Genomic DNA, 15,804 nt, shown 5'->3' on the forward strand with positions numbered 1-15,804 from the left:
TTCATTGCGGATCATAGTTAAAATTTTGTTATTGAAAGCATTAATCCTCGTCAAGATACTTTTTATTAGCTGTAAATGATGTATCATCCCTTACTTCATTGATGAACATGAAACGTGCACATAATTCTATTATTACATTATATTAACAACAGTTAATACAGTTTCCAAATTATCTTGTATTATATAATAACGCTACAATTTTTGGCACGGTCTCACTTTTGGCAATCTTTCCTATATAACCACTCTATCCGCATCATTAACTTTTCACATGAAAATTAAAATCACTTCCAAGTACAATCAAGTATAAAACAGCTCTTAACTTCTAAATAACAATGCATTAAATCCAAATATATTCATCTATAATTTACATGGATTTGTTAGCGCATACCAAAATCTATTCTTCCTTCCAATCGCGTGGAAACTACTATGGTCCAGATTCCATGCGTCATTCCATCAATTTCACGCGAGTTTAATGCAAATTATCCTAATTCATAATGCGACAAAACAAACATTACACGCCACGCTCCTGCAAATTATAAATTGATCGCATATATTTGGACCTCTACTATGCGTCCCCAACTCTCTCTCATCATTGACGTTCCATCGATAAATTCTAACAATCTCGTTGATCCTCCACTCGTTTTTTCTCTCTTTCACCGTATCCGAACTATCCCTTCTCCAATTTCTTTTATCCTCGAACATTTTTCCCATTCGACTTCACCCACGTTTCATCCCTCTCGTTTTTTTTTTTCTCGTCCATCGTGTTGCACCTTTCCTCGAATTATACGTGAGCATCTCCGTTCACGAAACTCAATTTTCACCTCTGCTTTTGATCCTGGATTTTTCTCCTCCGCTCATAAGTTCGAACTTAACCGGATCTATCTCGCGTGTAATTCATGCCCTAACCTTTGTTCGTTTCGTTCTACCGAAAAATAACTATCATCCCTCTCTACTCTACTTAATCTGATTTCATGAAATGACATCAGATTAAGAGAATCCAATTTGCATTCAAAAATTCTTTTTCTATTTGAAAAATCAATTTTTACTTTTGCTTCTTTTTCCTTCGTCCTTCGTTTAAAGTAATTGTATTTCTTCCAGGATGAAATCAAAATTTCTTTTTCGGTATTCTGTTCTGTTTATTTTTTATTTGATTTTTCTCTATTTATATTTTTACAAAATTCGAAAGAATATTGGAGGATATTGAAGGAAAAAGATTGAATAATTATTATTATTGAAAATTAGAAATTGAGAAATTTGGGAGCGAAATTTTCTTCAGAAATTTAGCTTCATCTTCAAAGGTTCGAGAAATATTTGGACGTTGTGATATTAGGGGGATGTCCAGAGATATCATTTATCGTGATGATAGCGACGAGTTCGACGATTGCTACCTTGAAATAGCTTGCAGACTGGTTTACGGCTTCGAAGATAAGATTCTTTATTGTGAGAATAACGTTTGGAAAGAGAAACGATTCTAGAGATCTCTATATCGATACGCAAAAATAAAAATATTCTGGTATTTTTGGAAAAAGTATTGTAATAAAATTTATAATTACATATAATAGAGAATTGCATCTATATCTTGAAGATAAAATTTTATTTTTCTTCTTTCATTGAAATTAAAATATTTCTTCAAGATCAACAATAAAAACTTTTCTTATTTCTTTTTTAATTATAATTATAGTATCATAATACTATTCATTGTCAATATTTTTCAAATTTTATTTTCTATCCAACAAGAATCTATGTTTCATTCAAAATCCATAAAGAATTCTCTCATAAACAATCTTATTTCTCGAACGATGGGGGAACGTATAGTTTGCTAAAATTTATTAACAATTATCAATGACATATCGATGCCATCTTCAATTACAGTTATCCCAATTAATCCACGAATCCTCGCTCAATCAAACGACAACCCTAAAATCAGCCGGCAAAATGATTAAAACGCTCTCACGATCTGCACCCTCCGCACCCTTATCTGCTTACACGCCTACGGTTCCCCGCTTTTATCTCCGCCCTCGCACTCCGCGCGTTCCCTGTCCCCGTTCCTCGCCCCCGCTACGTTTAAGAGGCCTCGGTGAATTAATAGTTGGCGTGGTATACGTGACTCCGGAACCGAGTGGTCGCGTCGAGTGCACTTCCGTGATCGTGACGTATCCTCATCGCGGATAGTGCATCGAACGGAGAGGGGTTCTCACCTCCTCGCCGGATCTTCGATCGACCCTGTGGCGAAAATTGCCGCGAAGAATGGCCGAGTTCCCTTCCCCGTCGAATTCTCTTTCCACGGGCCAATCGTTTCCGCCAAGTAGCCGCCGTCGTCTCGAGTGGTATCGAGACGCCGCCTTCCTTTCTTTGAACTGTCCTCCTTGATCGAAACGAACGAGGAATGGATTTTGCAAATCAGTTTTCACGAGTCGTGGAACTTTTCTCAAACTTTTCGATATTTTGTTTTGTCGAGATTTTTGCATTTCGAGTTATTATTACGAGCTCGATAGTTTCTGGTTTTAAGTCTGGATGTATTTCATGAGATAAATTGATGGGAATTTGTTGTATATCGTGAGAAAGTATTTGGAATGGATAGTCGAAGCAAGATGATGATATTATATTTCAGTGATCAGATTTCTGATTATTATGATTATGTATTGTGTAACCAATTATTATGGAATCTGATATGATATACTTTTTAATTAAATTCGTTTAGAAAGAGATAAAATATAGAGATGCATTGAATTATATCTCCTTTTGAATTCTTTTCGAAAAAATTTGAAAGTATAAAGGATATAGCGTAATATTATAAAAGGATCGACGAATAAATAAAATTTTAAGTCAACTAAACCAAGAAAATTTTACTGTTCGTCATTCGATCGATGAAATCGATATATCCATGTCTCGAATTCGAAATGAGGGATAAGATTACATTTGAACGAAGGAATGTACAAGCATATCCCAATCTGTGCACACTAATAAACGGAAGCATTCGGTGGTTTTGTCGATACGGATAGAATTCTGATACAAATGGTTTATACGATAGGCCAATGAGTCAGCCATGCTAAATTTCACTATAAATCATGCAAATCCATCTTGCTCGGTCTATTATGACGATTTTAATTGCGTTCCGTGTAGATGCGATGTTATTAATTGGACTTTCACCCTTTCTATCAAGTCAGCCAGCATTTACCGTGAAATTACTCCGCGACCGAGTGAAATCTTAATTTCCCTCTTTTTTTTTTTTTTATTCTTTAACTTGACAAGAAGTTATCTTCACTTCCATCCTCTAAATGAAAAATAAATTAAGTTGAGAAACAAATTATTCTCTCGTGAATCTCATCGCTTGAAATCGTGAAAAAAAAAAATGTTTTAAACGATTCTTTTCACAATAATTCTCTTCTGTTTGAATTTGTGAAAATAGGATATTTTTTCGTGGATTAAAGTAAATAAATAATTTACAATTTTTTTTCCTACGCTTGAATTACAAAAATAAATATAAATCGAAACAATCTTAAAATAATTATTGAATTTCTCGACAATCCATAATCGAAATATAAATTTCAATTTCAAACAACGCTTATAAATTAAAGCGTTAAACGAGGAGAAAGGGGTTGTGGAATATAGGATAAAGCCGGTTATCTACCGTGGCTGGTCCATAGAAGTTAATTGAATTAAACCAATATCGAACCAGTATCTTAATTTATTAAAAACTGAAATCCTTCTTGCAACAAACGGGATCTAATAAACCGGAGGGAAAGTTAAAACTCGTCCTTTCACAATCGTTCGCAACGAGATCAGAAATATCTTCTTTCTTCCCTGTGAAAAGAGGGGAAGAACGTTTTCTCACGATAAACGCGGTTGCATGTGGTCGGAACTACTAAGAATTTACTACTTGGAGTCTGCGATAATAGCGTTGCTGTTTGAAAGAGGTATAAAGCTTCAAAGGAAACCTATTTTCACACCAAAATGCTGTTGCTTATTTATACGAAAGAGAATTTTGTATAAATAAGAAAGTATTATTGAATTATTTTATGTACAAAACAAATCTTTTCATTTATTAATTTTTTTTAATTCATTTTGAAAAAAAAAAATGAAATAAATCGTTCATGAAATAATTAGAAACTATATTGCTCGGTATCACGATTTATAACATTATCGTGATATTATTCCTGTCAAAGAAATACCAAATTGACAATTTGAGCATAGATCATTTGTTTAAAATGATAATTATCGGTTATTATTGAATTTATATCGTAATTTTCAAACATAATAATGAATTGTCGAGCATGTTATCGAGATGTTAATTTTGTATATTATTTTCATTATGTTTCTTGTGTTTGTGTTTAATATATTTGATAAAATAATGGCCACCATTATTTCCATGAAGTTAGATTATTATCTATACAATTAATGAGTCGTTAAGCAATATAATTATATGCATTTTGTGCACATAAACGAAAATTTAATCTCTATATCGAATATTTTATATTGTTATCTTTATACTCGTATATACCCGAAGTTAATTATAATAATAATCAAAGATATTTCAAATTAAAATTAATTTTAATAAAAAAAAGAGTAAAACATTTTTTAATGGATAATAATAAATAATAATTCTTGTAATTATTAATTAATAATAACAGATACTAAAAGGATTTATATAAATTAAACCAAATGAAATATCGAGTTCACGTTTGTAAATATTTAGCCAAACATTCTATGTCCTTCGAATTAATATGAAACTAAATTTCATCTTCCATAAATTTTAGAAGTTTCATAATTACTCTTTCCGAAATTGCTTCTCCCGATATCATTATTTGATAAAATGAAATTTCAGAAATGTTACAGAATTATTTTCTAAGAAAAATCTCTTCTAGTATATATATATATATATATATATATATATATATATATATATTCTAATAGTGTTGGTACAATTTTTTTCTTCCTTCGAATGTAAAAATATTTCATTGAGAAATTTGAAAATTTCACATATAAAATTTAAGAAGATGAAATAATTCATACATTAGATGAATTTATACGAATTCTTCCTTTTCTCAAAAAAAAAAGAAATTAAAAACTTTTGATTCATTAAAGAATCACTATAAACATTTTACTATAAAAAATTTTATATTTATCATACATACACACCATCAAATTGAATAATGATTTTCCAAGTAAACACTATTCTTAAATGCTTAAATTAAAAATATTTAAAAAGAAAATAAATAAATAATTAATTAATTCAACTTGCATAAAATTTTTCGATCAAATTCACAATAATAATTCTTTTCTGCTATAATTCAATATATAATCATTCAGAACCAATGGTTCCACATATTCTTTCACATGTAATGAAATGTAATCTTATTTCCTTTCGCACGATAAACATTCGTCGCAAATACAACTTCCAAAGATATAACGTTCGAACTTTTCTCAGGAGTTGTGAATCATCGTTCGTGCTCGATCCTATTCAATTAGCAAGAAACGAAATCTGTTGAGTCTCGAAACAAAATACTCGAATCGTACGTGATCCAAAGAATATTAGAAACTGTGTTCTATCAATTCTGGAAGAATATAATCGGAATAGAAAACGATATACACAGAATATATCGAAAATAAAACGAAAGAGAGTGATCTCAAACAAATTTTCAAATCTATTTTATTTCTTATTCTATAATAAGAATAGAAATTAAAAATAACGAGATATCAATAAGCAATAAATTTTTTTTCGAATATATTTGCATAAAAATCAAGCAAAGATAAAAATGTTTAAAGAAACTTGCGATCAGTTTAAATCTTTTATTTATTTCCATAGTATCTTCATTTCAGAAATTCAATATTTTCTAAAATTTTATATTTTGCTTAGCATTAAATTTTTTTTTTCCAGAAGTAGTATTTACAAACAAAAGTTTAATTTAATTTTATTACTTACATTGCAAAAAGTATTACATTTATTTCATGAAACTTTATAATTAATTTTCTCCAAAAATAAAGTCTTCATATCGAAGACTTACCATTTCATTACCATTTCAACTTACTTTCGAACAAGGAATCACTCTTTTTCTATATTTCTTCTACATTTTTTAGCATATTCATAACGAATTATGACGAAGCTCGTGACTTAATAAGATGAAAATCGGGTTAAATGAAATTTCCAATGACAACAGCGAAATCCTCTCTCTCTCTGTGTCGAATAGAGCGACGAACCGAACGATCGATTCCAGGACAGCGAACTTTCAATCGGTGTCGTGATCCGGCTACGGAAATTCGAACGTTGAAACGAGATCGGTGTTTTAGTCCGTAGAATCGATCGATTTCGACCGGATCCAGTTCGAAATTCGCGATTAAGTGGAACAGATTATCGTTGGTCAACCCCGGATGGTAAATTGTTAAATGCGGAAGGTTACCGTGAAACATGTTTCTTTGATGGCGGGCAATTGATGGCGTGCAGAAGATGTTTTCTCTTTTTTAAAAGTAGTTCTACCTTTGTATTTATTTTCTTGGAAAATTGGAGGTAACGTGTTACGATACGAATGATGTTTGAATTTCTTCTTGAGAAATTCTAGTTTTCTCTTTATTTTGTTCTCTTGTTACGGTGAAATTATCGGTGAGAAGTTGGAAATGCTAAATTATGATTCGAAAAGTTGGATTTTCTTTGAGAAATTTTATCTTCGGTTTATTTTTGAACTTTATTAATTTCAATAGTAATAATTGGATAATGTGAAACTTTATATAATAGGAAATTTCTTAAAGAATAGTGGTTTTTTTTTTTTTTTTGAGAATTTTTAATGAATTGATAATTAATAAAAGCACTTTGAATAATTAATCGAACTTTTCAAATTTGTGAAAATTGGAATTTGATATGATAATTGGAAGGACATCGAATGATATTTCATTAAATATATAATATGTTGAATAATGTAAAAGCAATCGAAGCAATTGGAGTATTATTGAATGAACAGTTTTCACTCACTATTAGATTATTCGAAATTAGAAAATTTATGAAATATTAAACTTAAAAAGTCAGATAGATTAATTATATAGATTTTCTTTTTCGTAATTGTTAAAGACAAGTTCAATAAAAATAATAAAGTATTCAAAAAAAAAATTACAGAAAATAATAAGAAACTAAAAGAATAAACTTTAAATGTACATTGCAGATTTGCGAATTAAAACGGAACGTATTAAAAATATTTGAAATTCAATATTATAATCTCAAAAGAAACAATTTTCTTATTAAAATTTTTTTTTTAATTTTATAATCTCCAAACATAGCTTGTTACACAAGGAATTTGCATTTTCATAAGAAAAGGTCAAATGTACTTTTACTTGAACTGTACTTCTACCTTGCTACTTTGCATTCCAAATCTTTCATTTCATATCTTTTTTCCCTTTTTTTACTCTTTTTTTTAATTTTGTTCCTCGTTTCTTCCTCGTTTTTTTAATCGTTTTTAAATTTTTTAATCTCGATATTTGAATATTTATGAAAAATAAAAAAAATTGTGAACAAAGATTATATTTCTCGTGAAATATTTGACCATCAGTTAAAAAGAATCTTCCCTTAGAATCAGCTCATTAATATTCATAAACCGGAGAACATGTCGACAACTTTCACCAGGCCAAATAGATTCTCCTTCTACGTTAAATTCAAACACACGTACGATTTCGAAGCAAACTACCCTCTTAAAAAACTAATTAACCTATATCCACATATCAAACGATTTTCACTCCAAGTATATTATATAGGACGTTTAAAAAGAAAAATGCGAGGTGTTAAGCATATCTAATAATTCATTAAAATAAATTATTTCCACCAAATATTTATATAATTTAAAAAATATCACAAGAAGTAATCCATATTTAAGAAATAATATTTTTAAACAATTATTTTACAGAATCAAATATTCATTATTTATATTTCATCTATTTTATTTCAATGAATTCTTCTTCCTTTTTTATTTATTTTAATACGTTCACAAATATTCCGGATTACTTGCTAATCCTATATTTCAATAAATAATATCAATACGATATTTTTTTCATATATTACAAAATACGCGGTTTATTACAAAATATATATTCTAGATATTTCGTGATTTTAATTTGAACCATCACCAATTTATCTCATCCGTATATCGTAAAAGACGATATCTAAGACGAACTCACATCGGTGACCGTGTTAAACCAATAAACTGTATATCATGATCTTGAGACGGCGCCATAAATAAACATATAGCTTGAATATACTTCATAATTTCGGGAGAAAAACTGACTTCTTATACCAATGATCATCAAACGATTTTCGTTTATATTATCGAACGCTGTACTGATATACCAAACCAATTTTTCTATGAATTTTACATTAATTGATTAAAAATGAAAGAAATTCGATTTTTTTAATGCTAATTTATTAAATATCGCGTTATATTATGTAACATTATATTTATTGCTAGAAGTAAAATTCTTAAAAGATGATTGATACATCTATTTCCTATTCGAGCTCGTATGAAACCATCATAAATACTTGTAAATAAAAGAGTGACATTTTTATCGACCTACATTTCCCAGAATTCATAGATACGTGAAGGCAAACGATCCGACTCGATAACTAAATCTTCGCTCCAGTAACGAAGAAAAATAAGAAAAATAAGAGGAACGAGAAGCCAAGTGTACTTGTTCTTTCTCGGAGTCAGGGTCGCGCGCATGTGACATTTACATGACGCGGCCGTTTTTCTAGGGGGGATCTCTTGGATTGGATATTAATCGTGGTCGTCGGAGAAATAAAAGAGCAGCCAAGAAAGCATGAGAGATGAGATACACGATGGCCAGAGGGCTCACAATTTGGCGCACAAACCGTATTATTCACCGATTAAAACACTCACACTTTTGCAATTTCACGTTCTCAATATCCGTCACAATTTTTCTTTCTCAATTACTCACACGTCGAAACGATTCGTAGAGAAAGACGAAGAAACGTCACTCGAATATTTCTCGATTTTTACTTTTCTCTGTTTACTACGTTACTTAACCCTTTCACAGTGCATTATCAATAAAAATTTAGACAAATTGAATCAAGGATAATTCGTATATCTCTCTTTACGTAATACTATTCCATTCTTTCTTTGCAATCCATACAATTATTCAAATTTATTAAGTTAAAAAAACTAAAAAGTATCTTTTCGTGTCTGAAAATTTAGAAGAATCTCAACGACGAGTTAATTTTCGTGAGACTTTTATTGTTTCTTCTTCTTTTCTTCTTTTTATTTGATTATCGAATTATTACATTGTCAAAGGGTTAAGCTTTTGCACGACACGCGGAAAAACGTGAAACGTAGCTCGGCGAGGGGATAGACGACTCCACGTGTCTCGGCTCGCGGTGCGACTCGAAAGCTCAAAAGCTTGCCTTGAAATCCGCGCAAGCGTGCCGCGGAACGAGTGATATGGCAAAAACCAATCCGCAGAAGCTTCCGTACGTTCTGGCCAAGAATTGAGAGGGAAATAGAGAATTGTGACGATCGATATTCTTATCGATAATATTGATATCTTATCGATAACTCGATATATATCGTAAAATGAAAATAACTTTTCTAACGAACATACTTCTCCAATAAAGTATTTATTTTCATTTCGAGTAATTACTAATACACCATCTTAAATTCGAATGAGAGAAAAGTAAAAATTCTAATCATTGATAAATTGATATCTCCAATGATCGATATATCAAAAAGATGTATCGATAAGATATTATTGATAGTAATAATAAATAGTCAAAATTCTAAAGACGAAACGATGTACCATATTTTCTCAGTAGCAACATTTCAGGAAATTCTAGTATTTAATGAACATTTTTGCTTTGATCGATTATTGATTATTGGTGTTGGATCGTTTGATTATTTGGTTAAGGATCTTTCTCTTTTGGAAGTTATCGGACAAATGCGATTGGAAGATGGAACGACTGGATTTGCAGGGTTCGGTGTTGGGCGGATGTAATTCCTCGTGATCGATGACATGGTGTTAGTTCTTCCGGGAGGGCTATAAGTAGACATGATTTTAGAATGGTGGCACGTCTTGTGACGTGGAGGATATAAATGTGTAAAGTAATCGAGAAAAAATGGGTGAATGAAAGAAGTGTGGGAAAATATTGTTTGTGAGACAAATATTCTTAAAATTATTTTGTGAAACATTGTAAATACAAAGCAATTTATATTGGTATAGAGTAAATAAGATTAAATGACAAAATGAGACGTTATACTGATAAATATAGAAAGAAAATTTAAGTGTAATACATCTAAATATAATAGTAAGATGAATGGAATTGGATACAAATCGTTTGTTATCTGCGATTTCCAGTTTCTTCTCGTTATTTCTCTTGAACGAGTCAAGTTTGAATAATAATTCTTCTAATTCTTCTAAATTCAGAATACTTTTTACATTCGTTAAAGCATTAATATATTTATAGAAATATAAAGTTTTTAAATCTTTTATAATAAACGAAAAGGAATTTTAGACGTAAGGAGAGTTGATTTTAATTAATTTATTTTAAAATGAAAAATAAACAGGATTAATGCATAATTGCGAATTAAAATTAATTCAAAATTTGCTTCAAAGCGTTTAAAATAACGACGAGGAGAACGGTGTGAAATAAGCAAATAAGAAAATAAAAGAAAAATCAGGAATTTAATATAAAATGTCGCAAGTAACGAAAAACGTAGAGCTGTGCGAAAAACATCCAAAGAATTTAAATCGTCCAGAGACAGTTTAAAATCCCGCTTAAAGCTAAAACCGATTAGATACATTCGTGTTGCTAGATTCGGTGAAAAACTTTTCCGCGGAACTACCGAAACAAAATGGAAGGAAAAGAGAGAGAGAAAAAAAAATGAAACTTAATAGGAAAGTTTTCTTTTTACACTTTGAATTTCTCGATCCATTCTCTCCCACGGATACAAGGGTATTACTTTTATTAAAAGTTGCAAATATTATTATCTACCTCGAATATATCGTAATATTTTAATAGTGTTTCGCTTTGTGATAAATTATACATGTTATAGCAATAGGCCGGTTTCCAATATCGTCCTATAAATATCATATAAATTTAGATATGCAAGAAAGATGCAAATTGGCGAAAATAATGTGTAGACACCATTATTTTAGAACCCGATATTTGGAACGGATGCAATCGCTAAACGATTCGTGAAAGAGGATGATTGCTTTGTTATTTGAAAATGCAAAGTTCAAATCGTGCAATTTTGACGATAACACGTGCAAATATTCCTTTGTTAATATAACATAATTTTTAATAGAATTTTAAATACGTACGTAAAAATATTTATATATAGATCATCATAAGTATTATAAATTAATAATATTATATTATATCATTGTGAAAAATCTTCGTTAAATATGAATAATAATTTTTTTTAATATTACAAATAAAATAATTTGAATATTTGAAAAAATAGATACGAGAGATAGTTTTTTTTCTTTAATTTAAATATTTCAGAAAAAAATTTGAAACTTGCATTTCCAATTTCTCGCGATATTAAAAATATCAAATTATTTCTCGATATTTTCGATATTAAAAAGTAAAGAAAGAAATTTGTTTTTTTTATTATACTGAATTATAATAATAATGGTACTCGTATGGTTATTATAATCCATTAAAATTAAAGATGAAGAAGAATGAAACAAATTCTAAAAAACGTGTCAAAATGAAATTTTTAAATAATGAAATTTATTTTACCAAACGCTTTACCACATCTCTCTAACCGATTTACCAGTTGGTTAAGTTTCTTCGTGTAAAGATAGCGATAATCGAAATTGAACGGAAGTCACCGTTCCATGAAAATTGGTCGTTACGATCGATCGATTAACAAACTCGAAATACAAACTCACAGCTGGAATATCTCGAGTATTTTTTTTTGAATTTAAACTAATATAAAAAATTGTGCGAATTTTTTTCCTTTTATCTTATCAAATTTACTTACATAAATTAATAGAAAAGTTTCTTCGTTTCAAAATTGCATTTATTTAATATTTAAAACAAAATGAAATAGAATAAATATTTTATAATACATATTGGATATATATAATTTTCTCATGCTCAAATTAAACAATGTTTTATTGAAATTAAGATTTGTTTAGGTTTTAGAACAAAATTAACCAATGCATGGCGAATTGATACTGTAATAAACATCGTTATATACCAGTGAAATCAAGTTCAATATATACTCGTGAAATACAGGTCACATTCAGTGCAAAAGCTTTATTTTATGAGAGTCGATTATTGATGATGTTTAACTTACTTGTTGACTTAAATAACTATAAATTGGATACTCATTGCACGATAATTTGTTAACTAATAGTATTAGTGAATTTACAAATTTGAAAATTATAGATTATTGACGTCTGCTTCAAAATATTACAATTTTATTATCGAATAGAAATTCATTTGAAAAGTTTCATTTATTCTATCAAACTTTTGTAATTAATTGTAATATAAGAGATTTTTTTTATTAATTCATTGTTTTTAAATTATATTACTAATAATATTAGTTCAATTGTGCAGAAATATTTCTTCGAACAAATACATGCAAGAAAAATTAAGTTTTTAATTTTAGTTTATTTTAATTTTAGTTCAAGAGTTTAAAATTTTAATTAATTGATCAAGAAAATGTATAATATTATAAGATGAAAGAATACAATCTATTTCTTCTTTTTTCTTATAAAGAAATTATTTTTGATAGAAAATTAAAATAATATACAATTATTAAAATGTTAAAATGTGAGAAAAAATATCTTTAAAGAATCTAACAAATCTCGATAAATATTTCAATTGCTGTCATGTCGTTAATCGTAGATTTATTCGTCGAATTGATCGCTCGAGATGACCGAGATAATTTGAAATTGATTACCGCGTGATGGAAAACGAACCTCATTATAATTTGCAATTCAAGTTGGTACGATAATTACCGCTTCCAAACGACACGAACTTTACCCATTTCTATTACAATCATTGTTGAAAAAAAATATTACGCATCTTGAAAATTAATTCTGAAGAAGATTGAGATTATTCTTGTAGATAAAAATAAAAATGAGAACGAATTTTTTTGCAGAAAATAATAATTAGATTTAAAAAAAGAAAAAAAGAAGAATATAAATTTTTCACGTGTTTCGTTTACTTATTTTTTTATATAATGAAATTTTGAAAGAAATTTTTTTATATCAAGAGATGAATGCTTTCGGATGATTTATTACAACTTTCCTCAATTCGCATGCAAATGGATCTAAGATTACAGTATCAAGGAAACATTATGACTGAGAGCTAGATCGCAAATTCAGTTGAAATCAAAGTAGATGCAAAGTGAAACGTAGAAGGATATGAAGTGACATTTCATTTTAAAATTTAGAATTTATACAGTATTTGAAACTTTTGTACATCTTGTAGTAGAATAGAATAGAATAGAATTAAAATGGAATTGAAATACTTTATTTTTGATTCTATACTGTATTGAAGAATAAAATAAATTTTAATTGAATATTAATCATAAATAATACAAATAAAATAAAAAGAAATTAAAATTTAAAAAAAAGAAATCAAGAAGCTTATAAAATTAAATAATATAATTACAATGTTATTTAGTGTAAAGAAATGGCAAAAAATGTTAATAACTAATCCACTTAAGTCACAAAGTAAAATTTATAGAATATTGTTTTGAGTATTTTAAAGTATGAATCATTTATAATGATACTTACTTAAAATGATATAGAATAAGCATAGAAGAGGTAAAATTTAATTCTGGCAGTCAGCATTCATGCAAATAACATACCTGTAACATGAAAATTATATAAAATATTTATTTTAAATACTATTTTAATAAAATAGATAAATTTTTCATTATTAATTATTCCATTTTGATAATTCCTAGATCAACTCCAATCTTTTTAAATAACATAATAAAAGTATGTATCAAAGAATAAAGATAGAATTTGAACAAAAGTGTTTTCGAAAATTTGATAAAATTTTAACCATCGCGTCACATCCTGAAACATGATGAAACGAAAACAAAATCGTGGAAAATTCTTGGCATTGTTTGTTCTGTCGCTTGCCCAACATTTAGATACACGAATTTCTTCCCATGTGTTTTCTCTTGACTTGTGTCATAATGTATACAGTATTTAATGTACATTTTGACGAGGTGCCGAGAAATAAGCAGCCAAGAATTAATTCACCTTGATATTAATTTCGAAACCGAAAAGAACGTCCATAGTATTTTATCATAATTATTATTATATATTTTACATACATTTTATTATAATACAAGCTATATCATATATATTATATTATGATTATTATTATATTTTTGGAACAACAAAAGTTAAAAAAAATTTATTTAAAATAATTTTCTTTCGAATTTAATTAATTTCGAATTTTAAAATATACATTCTATTTTGTAAAGATTATTCAGAATAGATATTGAAATATATGGCAGAATATTTTTTTACTCGTTCGATAATAAATGATCTATCACTTTGATTTATTGCTGTAATTTATCGTTCTGATCTATTATTCATTGTCTAAAATATCTCTTGTAAATTTTTTGTATTGGAAAATTACGAAACATTTTTATTGTGAGAATAGAGATAAGTGATAAATAATAAAAAAAAAATAATAATGAAGGGAAAATTTTATTTACAAATTTATCATTCGTGATTATTCAATATCTAGTGTCATAAAATACATATCCAAATTTTTCTATTTTCTTTTATGATAGTATAAATTTTAATAATAATTGTAAAAAAAGAAATAAATTAAGTGAACATAAAGAATTAGAAAATATCAGTAAAAATTTTTTGATTGAACAGAACAAGAATAATTTTAATATTTTTATAAAATAACAACAGATTTATCGTGTCATTTTTTTAAAATCATTTTTACGAATAATATCTGCTTGTTAAATATACAATATAATTCTATTTTAGTATTCAATTTTCTCAGAAGCAAAGTCTCGAATGTAATATATTTTTCCCACCCTTTCGATTTATTTTTTTTTTTTTTTTTCACGAAAAGCCATGATGTTATGTTGTAAATTTCACGACGTAGCGAGATTAAAATCGATGAAGCGTCAAAGTTTACATGGTCGAATGACTAGCTGAACGAATCGAGAGAAAGCTGAACAGATAAGGGTACAAAACCTCGGTCATGGGCGCGTGAGATATATTCTAACCGTGGAGTTATCTGACCAGAAGTGATCCTTCTGCATATAGATTTCAATTCATATGGAAATAATTGCTGAATGCAATTATCAAAATATAGTATAACATGATTTGAACGTAAAGAAAGAATTATAGAGGTTGAAGAGAATATTTTCACAATAAGATATAAAGAATAAAAATTATATGAATATAATTATCAATTGTTTGAAATGAATTAAGAATTCAGGATATTGGTTTTTACTTCTATTGTATATTTCCATTTTCTTTTTTAACAATAAATATATATAATGTAAAAAAAGATAAGAAAAATTTTTATATATAATGAGGAAAATGAAAACTAGCATTAGTCTTATAAGCTGGTCGATAAACTGGACGACTCTTCCTTAATTGCTTCTTGCCAGTGGAATTACCAGATGAAAAAATGGATGACAGTTTGATCATCCCTAGAATCTTAAAAGATTTCATAAAAACTGCAGAATTATCTATTAAAAATTCGTGAGGTTTGAAATTATGAAAACGAAAAATAAAAATATTTAATAACAAATTAAGTTATTATATATAAATTAAAAAAATTTTTATTTTTTTATTCTACTTTTTTTT

The sequence above is a fragment of the Apis mellifera genome, linkage group LG6 (assembly GCF_003254395.2).
Source record: "Apis mellifera strain DH4 linkage group LG6, Amel_HAv3.1, whole genome shotgun sequence".
Taxonomy (NCBI): domain Eukaryota; kingdom Metazoa; phylum Arthropoda; class Insecta; order Hymenoptera; family Apidae; genus Apis; species Apis mellifera.